Source organism: Oryx dammah, unplaced genomic scaffold, assembly GCF_014754425.2.
Source record: "Oryx dammah isolate SB20612 unplaced genomic scaffold, SCBI_Odam_1.1 HiC_scaffold_11163, whole genome shotgun sequence".
NCBI lineage: Eukaryota > Metazoa > Chordata > Mammalia > Artiodactyla > Bovidae > Oryx > Oryx dammah.
Genome location: NW_024080556.1, coordinates 6,200,631 through 6,206,630, shown reverse-complemented (window position 1 = coordinate 6,206,630; position 6,000 = coordinate 6,200,631).

The window sequence follows — 6,000 nt, the reverse complement described above, 5'->3', positions numbered from 1 at the left end:
CCCTTATGGCAGAAAGTGAAGAAGAACTAAAGAGCCTCTTGATGAAAGTGAAAGAGGAGAGTGAAAAAGTTGGCTTAAAATTCAACATTTGGAAAATGAAGATCATGGCCTCTGGTCCCATCATTTCATGGCAAATAGATGGGGAAATAGTGGAAACAGTGGCTGATGTTATTTTGGGGGGGCTCCTAAATCACTGAAATGGTGATTGGAGCCATGAAATTAAAAGATGCTTACTCCTTGGAAGAAAAGCTATGACCAACCTAGACAGCATATTAAATAGCAGAGACATTACTTTGCCAACAAAGGTTATCTAGTCAAGGCTATGGTTTTTCCAGTGGTCATGTATGGATGTGAGAGTTGGACTATAAAGAAAGCTGAGCACCAAATAATTGATGCTTTTGAACCGTCGTCTTGGACAAGACTGTTGAGAGTCCCTTGGACTGCAAGGAGATCCAAACAGTCCATCCTAAAGGATATCAATCCTAAGTGTTCATTGGAAGGACTGATGTTGAGACTGATGTTGAGACTGAAACTCCAGTAGTTTAGCCATCTGTGGAAAAAAATGACTCATTTGAAGAGATGCTGGCAAAGATTGAAGGTGGGAGGGAAATGGGACAGAGGATGAGATCATTGGATGGCATCACCGACTCAATGGACATGAATTTGAGTAGACTCCGGGAGTTGGTGATGGATAGGGAGGCTTGGCATGCTGTAGTCCATGGGGTTGCAAAGAATCGGACACGACTGAACAACTGAACTGAACTGAAAGAGGAAATTATAAAGTATAGTTTTAATAAGGAATTTTTTCACTGTAGAATTATTATTTTTTTTTGAAAACTAGTTTGTGAATGTTAGGGTTTCAGGAGATCACCACTCTAAAACTGCACTAGATCACATGTTAATTTCTTATTTCAAAAAACATATTTTTATTGTGCATTTTAATACTAGATAATATAAATCTGTATAATCATTGTTTATAAACAATGTCTTTTAAAGGTCAAATAAATAATTCCCTGAAAAGCTAGGAAATTATTGCTATTTTATATTTACTTTAAACTGATTGAACATCCAAGTTTATTTTTTCTACCTAATTACTTTTGATATCATAATCTCTTCACATATTCTTTTTAAGAAATACATTTCATTGGACATTTTTTTTATATTGCCACTGCAAAAACACAATCAAGCCAAAGCAATAATACAGGGTATCATTAAGATTCTGTTCTAGTTTCCATTCCCTCTAGTAGCCACAGAGAGTCTATGAGTTGATTTTATAGTAATTGAAGGTAGGGTTGGAGGAAATAATCTTAGTGTAATATTCCAAGAAGTATCTGTTTTTCTGCTTAGATGCTTATAGCTGTTTGATCACAATAGGTCTGAGGTCACACTACCCAGAAAGAAGGACTGAAAATTTGCTCTTTTATCATCATTAAGAAATTCAAACATGCATGCTTCAGCAGCATCCCATCATTGGTGGAACTGATACTGAAGAACCAGACAAGGATACTGGGTATGTTAGAAATTCATATTCTCTGAGTTTGTAACATTTCCAAGGGCCAAGTTGGCTTTATAAAAAGTATTTTTATTATAAATAGTATTTTAGGAAACATGAGCTTTTGCCTAAAAAGATTTATGACAGTTTCATTACACTTGTTTGACTCAGTATAAATAGAATGCTAGATTTCTAATAAAAATATGGAAAAAAGGTTTACTGTATAGCATAGGGAACTAGAGACAATATGTGTAATGTCCTATAATGGAAAATAATTTTAAAAATAATATATGTGTATAAGTGAATCACCTTGCTGTGCACTTGAAATAAGTCAACTATACATCAATGAAGTATATACATATAAAAAAGAAAAAGTATTTTTAAGCATTTGTTTGCAAAATCAAGTTGGTGACTGAGGTCTACACATTACTTTATATTATCAGAATAAAAAATAGGCTAATATGAAAAAATTTCAGGAGGATTGAATCTAGAGTTCTATAATTTTAAGCCAAAAATGTAGATAAAACAAAAGGAAGAAAAATTTAAAGAAATTGCTTTTAAAGTTTCAATAGCCCTCTACTTGACAGAGCTTTTCCGATCCAGAGTTTATGATATTTCTCAATCACTTTGTCAGTTTTATTTAACTCATGTACACCCGTGGTGGATTCATGTCAATGTATGGTAAAACCAATACAGAATTGTAAATTAAAATAAAAAATAAAATAAAATAAAATATACTGACAGATTAGTGTCTTGATGTATTAATTGCACTGTGGATCTATAGATGTGAAACCTCTGTAAATAGGGTTAAGTGATTTCTAGTATTACTTTTAGGAATATGCTGCAAAAATATATAAGGCAATAGTTAGCAACATGTATATTAATAAATCTTTCTCATGGTGGAAAATAAAAATACTAAAAAATCTTATTATCATTATAACTATCTAAAGAGGTCAAAATCATTTACAAAATCTCAAGCAAAATGTGTTTTATCTTACGCATTGCCATGTTATACTCTCGAGAGAAAAAAATTAAGAACCATACTATTAACCCTGTTTAGTGAAAAAGAAAAGGACCTTTTTTTAAAAAAAAAATTCAAATTAAAACCCCAGGTAATTTAGTTTGTATGTTTAATTGTACTTTCTTGTTTTTCAGTTGATATAATGCCATGACACTGTGGCTCAAAAAAAAAAAAAAAAAAAAAAAGAATGACAGAAGAAAAAAGGACAAGAGAAATGCACAGGTAAGAATATTCTGTTGAGAAATAGGGCAAATTTAAAGTAACTGACCTTGTGTAGCATATGTGAGTCAGGAATAATTGTGCCTGTTATTAAATTTTCAATCAAATGTTCATAAATGACTGTGGTATTGACTGCTGTATTCAGGCCACACCTGCTCTCAGGAGCATGCAATAAGCAGTCTGGTTGCAAAGACAGCTTTTCATTAGTAGAGCATTCCACAATAGCCAGGGTATTTTTACTCTGGATTTACAGTTTGTGAAGAAAGAGCTTGAAAACAGACTTACAGACTTAGACTTGTTTGACAGTTACAGTAAATTCTATTTCAAAAATAATAACAAAGAAGAAGAGATGTATTTTTATTGATCATAAAATCACAGCCTTCAGTTCTTTTGCGCATGAATTTTAACTGACTCAAAGTTAACAGTCTCAATAGATGTTATAAAATTATTACATCTGATTTTAAGAGTAAATGCTTAAAATGCAAGATATTTACCTTTTTTTAAGTATATAAAGACAACATGAAAAAGAAAACACGTAAGTTTTCATATATCTTTTAATAATAATGTATAATGTAAAATACACCATCTCAGAATGCAAGCTATGTTTAGTGAGGTCAGTATGCACAAAATAAGCAAATACATGTTAAATAATTTTCCCCAGCCTACAGAAACCTTACCATTAATGTTTTATTAAGTGTATATTCTAATTGCTGACCATATTCTTGCTGCTTAACTAGAAGTATTTTTTTAATAGTTTTAATTCTACCACTGTTTAAAATCAAGACTCACTCATTATGTGTGTGTGTATGTGTGTGTCTCTTTATGTGTAGAAAAGTAGTTTAATTGTGTGGCACACACAGACACCATTTTATGCTAATACCAACCTATTTAATAACTATAGATTTGTAATGTATTTTGAAATCAGGGCATGTAATGCCTCCAAGGAAGGCATCCTTTGATCCCTCAAGAGGGAGATTTTTTGTTAGTTTGTTTCATTCTGGACCCTTTATATACTTCTGTTTATCTTGGTGTTCTGATAATTCATTTATATATATAAAAATTATATATAACAAATATACTACATATATAAATGTATATGTAATATATTATAAAATACATATCTATAAATATATTTACAAAATATTAATACAAATTAATACTTTATATCATAATATAATGTATATTAAACTACAACTATTCATAACTTATCTATAACTTATAAATTATAATTACTTATAACATAACAATTATATTAAACTATAAATTATAATTATTTATAACTTATTATATATAATATAGTATATTTATAATATAATTACATATTAAATTATAATTATAAAATAATAATCCATAGTATTAGTATAACTATATTTATATTTATAAATATATATAAATGCCTTTATAAATTTATAGATTTATAAAATATTAATATAAATTAATTTATACAATAATTCTTATTAAATTATAAATTATAATTACTTATAAATTAATATATCTGATATATATAATATATAATAATATATAAATTCTATATAGAGAGAACATTCAAGGCTTTCTAATCCATAGCTACCAAATAAACATCTGAAAAAAATATGCTACACTGTTATTTCATTTCACTAATGAAATAAAAAAAAATACATTCCACTACTTTAAACCTAAAATTATAACACAAATTAAAAAATAATTTGTTGAAGATTTATGTGCATGAGAAACAGCTAAGCACTAGAGAAAAACCATAATTATTGCTAGGTTTATATCTACAATAGTTAACTATTGAGTGAGCAGACTTCTCTACAAATAACTTGAAAGATATTATCATAAAAGATAAGATAGATAAAATAAAATAATTATAATAAAAGAAATAGTGGCTAACCTTCCCTAGAGAAGGTAAATTTTTTACAAAGCATAAAATATTGTAGGGGGAATCATTATTGTTGCTTTTCCTTTTAATAATCAGAATTTTATTATTCCAGAGTATTTCTTTTGCCAAAGTATTACACACAGTGCCAGTCAAAGCAGTAAGAAGTACATGAGAAGTAAATCATGAATAATACTTTGGAAAATTGGACAAGCCAAAAAATGAGTATTCTCTGAAAAAGTGGATAATATTATGTTAATTTTTAGGAGTTAGAAGGTGAATTGTTCAAAGCAGTAAATGACAGGATTATATATATATAATCTTATACTTTACCTTTTTTGTAAACTTGTAATTAATAGCACATTGAACAACATATAAAATATTGTAAATCAATGAAAAAAATTGGTGAACAAATATCTTGGAAACCAAAAATAAAAACAAACAAGAAAACATTCTGAAAAATCAAACAATGTGAAATGTATTATAATTTTTTGAGGAGTTGAGGAAAACTAAGAAAAAGCTAATAAGCAAAATATTTTTCTTAAGAATTCAAAAACTTCTTGGACACGGAGACACCATTTACCTCAGAAGCCAGGGATGCAAAGTGGGGCCAAAAACAAGATTGGTGGAAAGATTTATGAGAAGTTAAATGTTTAAATTCTTTTTTGTACATTACATAGCATATGAGTGAACATCTGTACCAGATAAGAATCTGAGTGGTAGGGTAGAGAGGAATTACTTTTTGGTCTCTGGAAATTTTTGCAAACCCAAGGAAAGTAGAAACTAGCATATAAAAATAAGATAATTAAAAGAAATGTTGTATTCTCATAACTTCAGTCCATCTTTTATTTATCAGGTCCCAGAATTCTGATAACCACTCTCAAATCCTCTAAGTAAAAGTCTGATATATATCTCTCTGAGCAACTAACCAAAACAAGAAAACAAACCTATCAATAAAACGATTTAAGGAATGCATAATGAAAAGTATCTTGCTGTTTCATACCAAATTTGTAAAGATCATAAGTCAATACATATTTTAATATTGTTTTAAATTACACAGGGAAATGTACAGTCAGGAATGCAGTAGAAACCAAGCTGCTGAGTGAAAGAGAAAAATAGCAAAAGAAAAAAGAAAGAGTTATTATAGTAACCAAAAAAAATTGTAAAAAAGCTATAATTATTTCATAAAAATACCAATAGTAGAATAAAAGCATACTTATAAATATGAATACATATTTCGGTTCAGTTCAGTCACTCAGTCGTGTCTGACTCTTTGCGACCCCATGAATTGCAGCACACCAGGCCTCCCTGTCATCACCAACTCCCAGAGTTTACCCAAACTCATATCCATCGAGTCGGTGATGCCATCTAGCCATCTCATCCTCTGTCGTCCCCTTTTCCTCCTGCCCC